Below are 14,496 nucleotides of genomic sequence, written 5' to 3' on the forward strand. Positions count from 1 at the left end.
GGAGAGTTGATTCAATTCCTCCAAGGAATCACTGCCTAATTTTTGTAAAGGCTGCTGCTTGATTTCAATCACCCAGCCTCCTGCTTCTACTCAATGCATTAGCGGCCTCATCCCAAGGACCCGTACCTGTATTCTCGGGCTCCATTTGCCATAGGTAGAGCTGGTGAGAAGGGGCGAGGAGAGGAGGAAGGGTTCTGACCACTCAGCTGCCGTGGCCTGAAAGGCCCCCCCAAAGCACCTATGATCTGGGGATTTTGAACAACCACACAACTTCTCTGGGCCTTTGCCCCTTCATTGTAAAGTGGGGACAGCGATGGCACAGCCGAGGACTGCAGTGATGAGAGCTTGACCGCCCTTGCGAGCCGCTCTATCCTGCCGCAGGTGAGCGGGAGGCACAGGGAGTGGGGCAGGGAGGAGCTCCGAGGTTCCCTGTTGTGCAGGACCCACGCTGGCTTTGCCCTTTCTTATGCCTGATGCTTAGTGTTACTGACAGCAAAAGCTAAAATCCTGAGGTCCCCAGCTAAAGTGGCCAAAGAAGGACCTCTCCTGACTTTACAGCAGCAGGTAACTCCCCTTTCTTTCAGATTTGGAGGCTCCTTGGCCATTTTAATGGACCCAGCTACTCACATCCTACTTCCCTAATTGTGAGGGGCCTTCAGAAGCTAACCTCCTCCCTGGCACTCAGCCAGCGGGGACTTGATCCTCATCCGAAAATTATCCAAGGAGGAAGCTTCTACAATATCTACTGCTTGTCCTGGATGTGGGAGTCCTTTTTATTTTTTGATACTGGATCTCACTGTCTTCCAGGCTGGAGTGAAGTGGCATGACCATAGCTCACTGTAGCCTCGGCCTCCTGGGCTCAAGCGATCCACCTGCTCAACCTGGTGTGCCCAGCTAATTTTTAAATTTTTTGTAGAGACAGGGTCTCCATATGTTGCCCAGCCTGCTCTGGAATTCCTGGGCTCAAGAGGTCCTCCCACCTCAGCCTCCCAAAGCGCTGGGATTACAGGCGTGAGCCACTGCATGTGGCCTGGGGAGGCCCTCTGAATGTTTAGTTTTAGACCCAGCCTCTCTAGGGGAGTGGGCTGGCAGCTAGGTGCTCCCCTGACCTCCAGGCTCACAGTGACTGTCAGGTCCCTCTGGGCCTGGATCCAAATTTACCCATCACTCTGGCTACTTCCTCGAACCGTCAGTTCCAAAGATGAAAATGAAGGATTGCTGGGACAAATCCTTCCCAGAAATCAAGCTTTGGCAAGAAACGACTCATTAGGCATAAAGAAGAACTGTCGGGTGAGGGGGATGAAACGCGGGAATGACCACCAAGACATGATGGCAGCTCCTTCCCTTGAGTTTTAAGAATATCAAAGGTGGACAATGCTCCCTCCAGCTGGAGCACCCAAGACAGTGTTCTGTGTGTGGGCAGGAAAAGGAGCACACAGGACGCCAAAGGATGGAAAGCAGTTTCGCGGCACTCCTCCTGCGCCAGGCACAGTTCTACACGCTTTACAGGAATTAACCCATTTCATCCTCACCAAGAACAACCTACATCATAGTTACAAATTTTAGCTCCATTCTACAGATGGGAAGACTAAGAAACAGTGTGACTGACCTGCCCAAAATCACAGCAAGTGGCAGAACCAGGATGAACCCCAGCAATCTGGCTGTAGTCACTATGCTGCCACTTAGAAAAAATCTCTGACTTGATGTTTCTCCAATGAAACTATGTTATTTGTCACAGGCTTCTGGAGCCCAGGAGAACCCGTAACTGAATCCCAGCTTCTCTAGCCTGGCTTATCTGACTGAATGGAAGACGAAGATTCGGCTTGTTGCCTATGGATGGATTATTCATGTGGGGAATTTAGAAATGCATCTGCCTGGTGTGCCAGGGGCTACTTCTAAAATAACACGAATAGTTATCAGTTCTACAATACTACCCTGAGAGTTAAGCATTATTACCTCTGTTTGACAGAGAAAACTGTGCAGACATTGTCAGGTCATCCTGTTACATGCTCTCAAAGCATCCTACACATCTCCATAACTCTCGGCACAGTCATGATGAATTCTTTATGTAATTATTTGTGTGGTATTCACTAGATTGTAAGTGCCACAAGGGCAGGAAGCAGGTCTGTTTTGTTCCCCCCTGAATCTCCATTGCCTAGCATAGATTCTCAAAATGCAATAGTGGCATGAATGCAGAAGGGATGCTGAGTGGCTCAGTAACATGTGTAGGGCCTGCCACTGTGCTCACTCCCCACCCAGAGAGACTACAACAGTGGCACACGGTAGGTACTCACTAATAAAATACTTGTTGCAAATAAGGTCTCACACTTTGTACTTGGCACCCCCGGAATTTGAACCCAGGCCTGTCTAGCTCCTGGCCTCCTCTTTGGTGCTTCGTATTTAACCACCGCACTGAGTAAATCCCCCCCACCCCGTTGCTCTCTCTGGCTTGCTGTTCCAGTCCTTAAAGAGTATCCCCACCACCCTGGACCTTCAGTGATGTCTGGCTTCAGCTAGGACCTGCCTAGATCAGGAAAGTCCACAGAGCAAATCCCAAAGCCAAGTGAAGTAGTGTTTCTACTCATCTGCAGCCTCAATTCATCCACGAGGATGTTTCTGTCCAGGGAAGGGAATGACAGCCATTCTTCCAGCCAAATGAACCCCAACCTCCTCCCACTCTGTCCTCACTGTCCTCTGTCCCCCTGCTTCCAGTGCACTCACTGCCCCCCAATCTACTCTACCCAGAGAGGGAGGCATAGGCCTGTCAGAGAAGAAAAAAGGAGACCCCACTGAGATAGCACAAAGTTCAGATGGAGGCAGAAAGAATGACTAGAGGTCAGGCTTGCCTAGGGGCTGGGGAACACTGGGACAGCGTGGTCCCCAGGGGGGCTTGAGAAGGGCAGGGAAGAGGCTTCTCCAGCTACCTCCAAAGCCCACCCCCAGGTTTCTGCAGTATCATAGACGGCCCTGTCACACCTGCCTGGAAGCTGCCTAAGGGTAGAAGGAATAGAATGAGCTCCAGCTGCAACGTGAGGGCAGGAGAGCCCAGACCCAGCTCCAAAAAGGGTCTCCCGGGCCCTGCGAGGTCTTCAGCAAGGTACATGCTTTGCCCAGGTGAAACCAGTTTCAGTCCTAAATTGAAACCAGTTGCAAGCTTCTCTAGGTGAAAGGTCAACGTTTACAAACACCAACACTTTTTGCTTCCCCTGGTCCTGTTCTGTGGATGTCAGACCCCAAAGCTGAAAAAGAAATGTTCTTGCATAATCACCCCCTTCCCTCAAAAGAAAACCCAAGTTCCCTGGACACAAGCTCCCGGACTGCAGAACAAAGCAGACTCACAGCAGAGTGGTCTGGTCTCTCTTCCTCCAGGGGAAGGTGGGCCAGGTCTGTGAGGCTATAACCTAGACACTTTCCTCTGCCTCCCTCTCCTCCTCCTCTGGCAAGGCGAGGAGGGGAAAAGGTAAGGATTAAGCCCAAGAGGTCTCCAGAAAAAGTCAGGCCTCTTGGGGGAGTCCTAGAGGGTGAAGCCAGGGATCTGCCTGGCAGCCAAGCAGAGGGGCCACCCTGAGGGAAAGGTGGTTCAGTCAGGGTTCAGCGGGCACTGGCCATTTTCCAGGGGCATGGGAGGGGACGGGTGGGAGCTGGACTCCCTAGGCCACAGTGTGCCTGGCGTGGACCCCTGACGCTGACTCACCCCCAGGGCCCTGACACACGCTGCAGCTTGCAGTGCCTGCCAGGCTACTGCTCTCGTTCCACAGGACCAGATGCCAGGCACGTCCCACTGCATCAGTGCCACCCTGCCCCCTTCCACCTGTCACTTGGGCCTGCCTTAGGAGCCCGGGGCATGGCTATTTTTTTCAGCACCTCTGCTGGTCACAGAGATGTTTCTAGCAGCCCCAAAGCTGGCCTTGGTCCTAAGTAGGGAGAGATGGTTGAAAGGATTAAGGGCTTCCCTGATTCTCACTGTCACCCCCTCTAATGAAGTGCCAGGTTATGGGGAGCTGGATAGATTGGATGGAAGACAATCTATTCCACCTGGGAGAGACCCCTCAGGGCAGCAGCAGTAGGGGAGGGAGAAGGGCACCGTTTTGCTTTCCAGGTCAGACCCCAGTTCACCTTTCTGGCTTCCTGGGCACTCCCAGATCCTAAGGACTTCCTCCTCCTCATAAGCCAACCCAACCTGGGCTACCTGCCCACTGAGCCTCTGTCCTTCCCTCCCCACTGCAGTGGCCCCTCCTGGGCCAGCGCCTCCTCTGTCCTTGCACTCTCTTCGTCCTGCTGCGGGGAGAGCACCTACTCTACCACCTCAGCCAGCGTAGGGGAGGACACTGCCCTGCCAGGAGAGACCCCACCAGCCGTGGGCTGGGGGTGTCCTGGAGGCACCTGTGGAATGTGGGGATGAAAAGGGAGAAGGAGACAGGAGGAGGGAGCCTGGCTTAGTGGGATGGGAAAGGATAAAGCTCGTCTTTTTAGTTGAAAAATAAAAACCCTATGCCCCAGAGGTGGGAAAAGGAACACAGGCAGGGGAAGGGGGAACCCCAAACGGGAAAGATACATGGAAGAGTCCAGAAAAGGGAGTCGGGTTGTCAGCACCCGCCAGGCTGCGAGCCCAGCCCTGGGGACAGAGCTAAAGCAGGGACGGGGCATCCTAGGTCGTGCTGAGTCATGAGATTTGGAGAGAGGCGAGGGGCGCCTCTATACCCTTCTTGGGCCCCTGCCCCAGCTCCTCGTGCCCATTGCTTCCAGATGGCCCCTGCAGTCTGTCTCCCCAACCTCTCCCTGACCCAGGGTCTCCGGCTCTTAGCGCTCAGACCTCCCCCCATTTCCCACGACGGCGGTGCCAGGGGTCCCCGAAGCTTGAGGCTGGGGCAAAAGAACCTTCCTTGGAGACCGCTTGGGCGGGCGGGGGCTGGGCTAGACGCGAGTGGGGGCGTCCCAGGGAAAGGAGAGAGGGGCGGGGGCGCGTCGCCCGCCCCTCTCTGCAGCAACTCGCGGGGAGACCGTGGGAGGAAATCTGCCCCCAGCCAGCCCCAGTCCCTCAGAGAAGCCGGCTCCTCGCCCCTCGGGTCCGGCTCCCCTAGACGAACCTTCCATCCGGACGCTTCCAAACTCCCCCAAAGGATGGTGCGGACTCCCGGCCCCCTTGGCCTCAAACTTCCCCAACCCCACTCACCTCTCGGGAGCCAGACCACCCCGTGGCCCCTCGACTCAGTAGCAGGAAACGAGAAACTTTGGAGAGGGAGGTCCGTGCCCCCACCGGCGGGGGTGTGGACTTACCGGAGAGCGACCCGAAGGAGGCGGGAGAGATCCGGGGTCCCCGATGTTAGGGGGCGTCGGGCCGCAAGGACGCGGCGCTGGCGACGGTTTCGCAGGGGCGCCCGTTCCCCTGGGGCGCGGAGTCCCCGCTCCGCCGCTGCCCCAACTCGGCTCCGAAGTGCCTTTGCCGCAAGACTTGCTGAGCTTAGCAGTCTGCGCCGAGGCGGCGGAGGGAGGGGGCCTGATCGATGAGCGCGCGCTGCAAGCGCTGCAGTGAGGGGAGGAGACCTAGCGGCGCGGGAGGGCGGGGACCCAGGCGGAGGAGGCCCGGAGGAGGCGGAGGGCGGGCCTGACCCCCCGGGACGGGTCCTCTCTGCGCAGCCCCCCAGGCGCTCGGCGACCCCGCCTCCTGCTCAAGGTCGAGGAGGCGGTTTCCCCAGCGGGAAGGCGAACGGGAAAGGGGCTCCATTCTCCCCACCCCAGAGGGCCGGTCTCTTTTCGAGCCAGCTCCTTCTCTCCAACTTCCCGAACCCACCGCAGCTCATGGCTAAATTATTGGGCTCAGGAGTCCCCTTCCCCATGGCCATTTTGGGATCCCTGAGCCCCTAGCCTCCTCTTCTCCCGTCCCCGCTTAGGTCACCGCTACCTATAGTGGCCACCTGGATGGTGGTGCTTCTGAGCCTAAAGGATGGGTGAGAAAGAGGAGGATGCTTGGGAGAAGACAGCGGGGCCTGAGGCCTATGGAAATAGAACGGCGTAGGGGAGAGGAAGAACTGCAGGGTGGCAAGGAGAGAGGAGCTGGAAGGCGGTGGAAAGAAAAGGAGGACGCTACCGGTTATTAAAGACAAGGTGTTCACACATGTTAGTTTGCTTAAGACGTAAGACATCCTTTTAAAGTGGGCATTTTGGGTGGGCAGTTTGCAGGTGGGGAAACAGTCCCTGAATGGTGCGTTGGGCCAAGGAGCTGCAGACAGTAAGTGGTGGCATTTCGGAAGAGCCTGCGGGAACGAGAAGGGTGGCAAGGGCAAAGTGGAGCCTTTCCTAACCTACCTAGGAACTGCCAGGGCAGCACGAGGACTTCCTTACAGCACAATTTGAATATCCACTTTAACTCTTTTGTAGTTAACTTTGGTTTTTTTTGTTGTTGTTGTTTTATTTTTTTGAGGCGAGTCTCACTCTGTTACCCAACCTGCAGTGCAGTGGCGTGATCTCGGCTCACTGCAGCCTCTGCTCCTGGGTTCAAGGGATTCTCCCGCCTCAGCCTCCCGAGCAGCTGGGATTACAGACGTGCGCCATCGCACCCGGCTAATTTTTGTATTCTTAGTAGAGATGGGGTTTTGCCATGTTGGCCAGGCTAGTCTTGAACTCCTGACCTCAAGGGATCCACCCACCCTGGCCTCTCAAAGTGCTGGGATTACAAGCATGAGTCACTGCGCCTGGCCTGGAGTTAACTTTTATAGTAGGACTGTAGCATCCTGCCTCGCTTTTGGGTACAAAACCATACATGGACTGAGGTCAGTCTTCAATACACACTTGGTGAGTGAGTGAGAGGTGGAATGAATGCAATAGGAGGAGATGCAAAGAACAAGTGGGATTCAGGCTTGAGGGAGAGAAGAGGCAGTGGCGGGCACTTTGCAGATCACTGTGCCAATAATACCAGGTGTTACTGGCAGACCATCCCAGTTGGAGACTATCCCCAGTTTGGCTTGCCTCAGAGCAAGGCGGAAAGTGACTGCCACCTCAGTGGATGTTACAAAAGAGGTGGGGGAAGACTTCTGGGGAGTCCTCAATCAGACTGAAGCTGTGCCCACAGCCCCTGAGGCACAGAGGTCCTCCCAGTTCACCTGTGGAGCAATCATAACAAGGGCAGTGGAGGAAGTGGGGAGCCAAGTTACAATGGACTAGGAATGAGACCTTCACAGCCAAAGAGGGTACCCACCACCCCCACCCTTAGCCAGGACTTGTTGCTTCCCCAAAGGGGCTGGCTCTACTCTATTTGCTCCTTCCTACTCCCCATGCTGACAGTATCTGCATGACTCCAGCCAGAAAGAGGGCTGCAGCCTCCTTGCACACAATCAAGCCCAGCGAACTGGCCTGATGCGCTTCAACTTTTCCACGGCAGCAGACTCAGCTGCCTACTGTTCTGATCAAAGCCTTTGTCAATCTGGTGCCCCAACTTCTTCTCCTAAGCACGTCAGAGGAAGCCAGCCTGCCTTCCCAGGCTATTAGGAGAGTCAATGCTGCAATCAATTTGGTTAAATGAAAAATGTGGTGTCCCTGGCTACGGCCTTAATGTTCTTTTAATTCATCAGGACCAGTAGTGTCTGGGTTACAAACCTAATCAGGAGCTCAGCATCCTTCTTGCTTATTCCCCCAGGCTTCGGGAGCTGGAAGAGGAAAGAATGGAAAAGACATCCACCCCATCCACGCCCAGCCTATTATTAGATACTTTGCTTTTCAACTGTTCATCATTGTAGAAAGATGAGCCTCTGGTATCTTAGACCAACATCACTAAATTGCAGGCCCATCCAGGGCCATCAGGGCAATCCCTCTGCTTCCATGCAAGGTCATTCTGAACCCACAAAAGGGGGAGGGCTGTCTAACACTGAGAGTTATTTAGGAAGAAAGTCTACAACTCCCTGATTACATTGTTTTACCACTTTCTGCTGAATAGAGTGCTTCCTGGTGGCTTCATTTTCTGTTTTTTTCTAGGGAGTAGAAAGAAGAGAGCAGGGAACTGCAGCATCTTGCCCGTCACAGCTTTTCCTGGAGATTGAAAGCCCTTGTACTTTTTTCCTGCCTGCCACCCACCTTCTGCTTAAATAATTCCCTTTTCGTCCATCCTTGATCATAGGTCCACTAGCACTTGCACAACCTCACACTTGGATTGTTTCCCTGATGTTCTGGTCAGGTCTTTGTCCTTGCAAACTTGTTCCAGGCCCTGCTGTCGTCATTAGAGCAAACAGAAACGAGCTGGGACAGGAGAGCGAGTCTTCATCACCGCTGACCCTGGCCAGCTCCCATTTTCTGCTTTCTCTTGACACACACAGAAACAAACACCTCTTCAGAAAGCTGTTGTTCTCTCCCTCTCACCCTTGCACATACCCATATTATTTTTCCAGAGCAGTTTGTATTGTTCCTGACAATTAAGCAAACAATGACTAAACTCTCCTCTGAAACATGCCTGCTTTACTGGTTGTAACTGAGTAAATGGTTCTTAAAAGCTTACAGCTGGGCAAAGTGGCTCATGCCTATAATCCCAGCCCTTTGGGAGGGTGAGGCCAGCAGATCGCAAGGTCAGGAGTTTGAGACCATCCTGGCCAATATGGTGAAACCCCACCTCTACTAAAAATACAAAAATTAGCCAGGTGTGGTGGTAGGTGCCTGTAATCCCAGCTACTCAGGAGGCTGAGGCAGGAGAATCACTTGAAACCAGAAGGCAGAGGTTGCGGTGAGCTGAGATCATACCACTGTACCCCAGCCTGGGCAACAAGAGTGAAACTCCGTCTCAAAAAAAAAAAAAAAATTACATGCAATTCCTATCACTAAAGATCTTGGTTTTCTTCTTCTAATCTAATTTTGTAGACATACCAAGCTTAAATGTATTTTAACTTTTATTTAAATTACCCTCTACTCTAGCTCCACTGAGCTATTTACATTTCCCTAAGCCACATAACAGTAGCTACCTATTTTGCTAAGGCCCTGCTCAGTGTTTATAACCATTATACTACTTACTCTTCAATAATACATGTCTGGCCAGGTGTAGTGGCTCACACCTGTAATCCCAGCACTTTGGGAGACTGAAGCAGGCAGTTCACCTGAGGTCAGGAGTTTGAGACCAGCCTGGCCAATATGGTGAAAACTCATCTCTACTAGAAGTACAAAAATTAGCCAGGCATGGTGACGGGCACCTGTAATCTCAACTACTCGGGAGGCCGAGGCAGGAGAATCACTTGCACCTGGGAGGCAGAGGTTGCAGTGAGATGAGATCGTGCCACTGCACTCCAGCCTGGACAACAAGAGTGAAACTCCATCTCAAAAAAATAATAATAACATATTTCATACTGCAGTCAACTTTTAGATATCCCATGAAATACTTTCCTTTTTTTATTCTTTTATCTTCTGTATTTTACTTTATTTATTTTGAGATGGGGGTCTTGCTGTGTCACCCAGTTTGAAGTGCAGTGGCACAATCAGGGCTCACTGCAGCCTTGAGGCTCAAGTGATCCTCCTGCCTCAACCTCCCCAGTAACTGGGACTACAGGTATGCACCACCATGCCCCATTAATTTTTTAATTCTGGGTAGAGACAGGGTCTTTCTCTGTTGCCCAGGCTGGTTTTGCATTCCCGGACTGAAGCAATCCTCCCACCTCGGCCTCCCAAAGTGCTGGAATTACAAGCGTGAGCCACTGAACCTGACCCCAAAATGCTTTCAATACAGAAGACATGAACTGATCAGATGTGGGGAAAGAAATCAAACATGAGCAAAATAAAGATAAATATCATATATCATATAATCTACATGATATCTTAGGTTTTAATTAAAAAAGAAAAACCCTAGTCTTCTAACAGGCAGTGAAGGCCAACTCTTCCAAAAAGCTGATTAAGTGGACTGTAATTATTTCTTCTCTATGCAGTGAACAAAATAAAAACGAATAACTCTGAGCTCAAATAAAACTTTTAAATACAACAGAATGGGGAAGACAGGGGACTACTGGAACATATAACATTATATTCCTAGAGGGGAAGATTTTTAAAGTTTTCAAGACCATCTCTGGCATATGGAAGAAAGTCACTAGGATGCAAATAATAATCACAGAATTTCATCAAATCCCAGGAGCTAAAGAATATCATTAGGACCTCGTCTTTTCTTTCTTTCTTTCTTTTTTTTTTTTTTTTTTTTGAGCCCAGGCTGGAGTGCAGTGGCACGATCTCGGCTCACCGAAAGCTCTGCCTCCTGAGTTCACGCCATTCTCCTGCCTCAGCCTCCCAGTAGCTGGGACTATAGGCGCCCACCACCACGCCCGGCTAATTTTTTGTATTTTTTACTAGAAACGGGGTTTCACCATGTTAGCCAGGCTGGTCTCGAACTCCCAACCTTGTGATCCACCCACCTCAGCCTCCCAAAGTGCTAGGATTACAGGCATGAGCCACCGTGCCCGGCGGACCTCGTCTTTTCATGTAGTAACAATGATTGTTTTTCCTTCTCAGATTCAAAGGGAATAATAACCTACAACACCGGAGCAGACCCTTCTTCCTTCTGCAGTGAAGTACCAGTCACAGTTTTATGTCCCAGGTAAGTTTCGCTGAGCCTCAGTTTTCACCCCTTCATAGAAGAGAAGGTTCTTCTGAGGCGCTCGCGTTCTGGAATGTGAAGAGCAAATGGCTCAGACTAATCACAGGAGGGCAGGATGTCTCTCCTTACCAGAGGGCAACTGTAGGCTTTGAAGCTACCCATCATGGGGGAGATGAAAAGCAAGTCGGTTGAAACATTTTCTGAATAATTAACCCTGGTGCTTTAATATCCCTGTGTCCATTAAAACTCTCCATAAATTGGAGTTGTATCACAGAACTGTCCTTGGGATGTGCCCTAGCTGTGGAAGGCAAGCACCAAAGCACAAGAAGCCACAGCAGAGACAGGTGGGGAAGAAGCTCTAGGATTGATACAGTCCTTTCTTCGTTATCCCAAGTCCATCTGCCACTCTTCTCTGTAACTCAGGAGCAAATCTGAAATAAGTCTCTTAAGCTTCATATTTGTCCATGTACCCATCACCTATCCAGTCAATAACATTTACCACGGCCGGGCGCGGTGGCTCACGCCTGTAATCCCAGCACTTTGGGAGGCCGAGGTGGGTGGATTACCTGAGGTCAGGAGTTCAAGACCAGCCTGACCAACGTGGCGAAACCCCGTCTCTACCCAAAATACAAAAATTAGCTGGGTGTGGTGGTGGGCACCCATAATCCCAGCTATTTGGGAGGCTGAGGCAGAAGAATCGCTTGAACCTGGGAGGCAGATATTGCAGTGAGCCGAGATTGCACCACATCCTGGGCAACAAGAGCAAAACTGTCTCAAAAAAGAAAAAAAAAAAAAAACCCGGAAAAAAGAAATTATCTAGAGTGCAGATAATACCACTACCCAGGGTATTATCTGTCAGGAGCCCTGCAAGGAGCGGGCAACGTGGAGGGGAACACTTAAACGCTTCAAGGATTTCACAGCCTCCTTGACGCAGGAAGTGAGATACTCGTGCCAAAAAACAAAAGTATAAGATGCTGTGGGAACCAGAGAGAGTCACTAACTCAACCTGGTAGGAAGTCAAGAAATAATGGCAGGGCTTCCCCAATGAAATAACCTTTCAGCTACCTCTAGAGGAAAGACTGGTTTTCTAGGCAGGCAATGAAGAGAATGGCATTCCAGGCAAAGACAGCAGTAGTGGGATAAAAGTATGCAGTGCACTCATTGAAGAGCTTAAGCATTGGAGTCAGAAAGCTGTGTGACTACTCCACAGCCTCAGTTTCCTTGTTTGTAAAATGAAGACTTCACCACCTACTTTGAGGGACTGTTGTGAAGATTAAATAGTATAATGGTTATAAACAGTAAGCAGGGCCTTAACAAAATAGGTAGATTCTATTATGTGGCTTAGGGAAATGTAAATAGCTCAGTGGAGCTAGAGTATAGGGTAGGTTTGGGGAGGAGGGAAAGATCAGAGGCAAAGGCAAGCTCATGACAGATTCTGTAGACCAACTGTTTGGATTTTCTTCAGAAGGTAATGGAAACCATTGAAGGAATCTAAGTATGGGAGCAACCTGATCCATTTTATGCTTTTAGAAAAACCACTCACAGCTGGAGTTAGTTGTGTTAGAGGGCCTGTACGTTCCCTTCCCTTGCTGACTTCTGAAAGGCCGCCGCATACTACATACTGTCGTGCTTACCAGTTTGGATTCTGGAGCCAGACTTCCTGAGTTCCAATCTCGGCTCACCTCTCAGAGGCCATGAGTTAGTGACTTCATTTCATAGCAGTGTGGTGAGAGTCAGCTGAAATTATCTGATATCTAGCACAGTACCTGATGCTCAGTCAGTGCTCAGTGCGTGTTGACTATTACAGTAACTGTTATTATTTCTGGCTCCAGAAGACCAGCAAGCCTAATGATGATTCTCTACATTGTTTGCTCCAGAGAGGTTGAGTGACTTTCCCAAGGAAGCTCAGTGAGTCTAGAAGCCATGGGATAGCTCTACCTCCTCGTACTGTCTAGGGCCTGGCTGGAGAAAAGTTCAAAACGGAGGATTGAACACCCTTTGTTAGATCCTGTTCCTCACCACCCCAACCCCTGGTCATGGGACATTGATTGCACATGGTCTCATTTCTAGACTCACGATGGCTGTGTGTGCATGTGTGCATGTGCGCACATACTCAGACCTACAGGAAAAACACGTTTATTGAGTCTTTTTAATTTTTTATTTATTTTTGAGATGGAGTCTTGCTCTGTTGCACAGGCTGGAGTGCAGTAGTGTGATCTTAGCTCACTGCAACCTCCGCCTCCTGGGTCAAGTGATTCTCCTGCCTCAGCCTCCCAAGTAGCTGGAATTACAGGCACCCACCACCATGCCTGGCTAATTTTTGTATTTTTAGTAAAGACAGGGTTTCACCATGTTGGCCAGGCTGGTCTCGAACTCCTGACCTCAGGTGATCCACCTGCCTCAGCCTCCCAAAGTACTGGGATTACAGGCATGAACCACTGCGCCCAGCATTGTTGGGTCTTTTTTCTGCGTTTTGGAGCACTGTCTAGGAGCTTCTGCCCAAAAACGTTCTGCTATCCCAAGGGCAAGCTACCTTGGGTCTGACCTGCCTAATGCCGTGGTTTCCTTTCCCTAGTCAGGCCAGGCACCTTAAGAGTTTCCACACATTTGTTATGCAGTTCCCCATCACTAAGGTCTTCTTGTATGGATTTGCTTTGGTTGCCAGGAATGCAATATACCTGGCCTCAGTCCCAACTGAGGTGGCTTTGCTGATGGTGGGTGGAGGAGTTGGGGAGAGTTGAGTACCATGGTAGAACTGCCACCCACCCCCCAGCGGGCCCCTGAGGGCAGGGTCCCTGCCTACAGACCTGAGTGTCTGCCCTCTGGGGCAGCAGGTACCATAGCCTTAAAGAGGCAGCTGAAATGCATTTGCAACTTGAATGAATTACCCAAACCAGTTTAGGAAAAAAAGAATGTTCACTCAGTTCTCTAAAAGAAGGCTTATATAAGCCTTACTCAACTACTGGTGGAAGAAAAACCACAGCCTTTAAGGGCATCCATCAGCAGCTATGTTGGGGAGTCATTAGGAATGGTTTACTGCTTTGCGGAACCACACATCTGAAAGGCGGCTCAGAGGCCTTCCATCTTGTTTACAGGGCTCAGCCTCAGGAGCCAGACTGTCTGGGTGCATCCTGGCTGTCTATGTACCAGCTGAATGGCCTTCAGTCTTAACCTCGCTGAAGCCCAATTTCCTCATCTGTAAAATGGGTGTGATAGTATCAATCTCATTGGGATGCTGTGAAGATTAAATGAGTTAATATATGCAAGGGATCCGGAGCCTGGCACGTACTAAGTGCTGTGTTAGCTTTTATTATTTCTCATCATGAAGTGTGCTAATGTGAAATGCCTTCTTCCTCAGCTTGCCCTAGATGCACATCTAGTTCTGGCCCCACAGAAGTCACTGAAGGTGCAGAGTGGGACTCCTGGGACCTCTTCCCTGGTTCTTCTCCATTCACACAAAGAGTTGCCTCAGTATTCAAGGTAACCACTGAGCCAAGGCCTGTCCCTAGTCAAGAGAACCATTACTGGAACAATTTGCAGCCAATGCCCCTGACTTACCTTAGGTGGTGCTTTAGGGTGCTGCAGTCAAACCAAACTTATGAGGGGAGGAGCAGATAAGGACAGAGTACCCCGGGGACCTTGTAAACTAGTCTTATTTTAAATATGCCAAGCCTCCATCTTTGGCAAGGCCACATGGTCAGTTTGACAATAACCTCACTTCAAGTGTCAACTCAAATCCAATTTTCACCTTTCCTAAGCCTTGCTCTTTCTTCTCTAGCTCCATCACAATGTGTATGCACAATGGAACAAGAGACTTGAAACATTTTTTCACATAGTTTCCTTCTACATTAAATTTCAAGCTCCTTGGGTGCAGTGCAGTGTCCATGTTCTATACAAATCTACAAAGCCTAGTCCTGGGCTGAGAATACAGGAGGTGGTGAGTA

General features: G+C 50.7%; 1 protein-coding gene across 5 annotated transcripts in view; it reads right to left on the reverse strand.

Moving 5' to 3' along the window:
* The window catches only part of SYT2 (synaptotagmin 2), a 120,278-nt gene extending 114,805 nt beyond the window's left edge, over window positions 1-5,473 (reverse strand). For all 5 annotated transcript variants that reach the window (XM_074033100.1, XM_045395076.3, XM_074033117.1 and 2 more), the window contains exon 1: window positions 5,278-5,473. The gene's annotated coding sequence lies outside the window, so the exon portion shown is untranslated. The remainder of the gene's footprint in view (window positions 1-5,277) is intronic.
* Window positions 5,474-14,496: the final 9,023 nt, after the last annotated feature.

This window comes from Macaca fascicularis, chromosome 1, assembly GCF_037993035.2.
Source record: "Macaca fascicularis isolate 582-1 chromosome 1, T2T-MFA8v1.1".
NCBI lineage: Eukaryota > Metazoa > Chordata > Mammalia > Primates > Cercopithecidae > Macaca > Macaca fascicularis.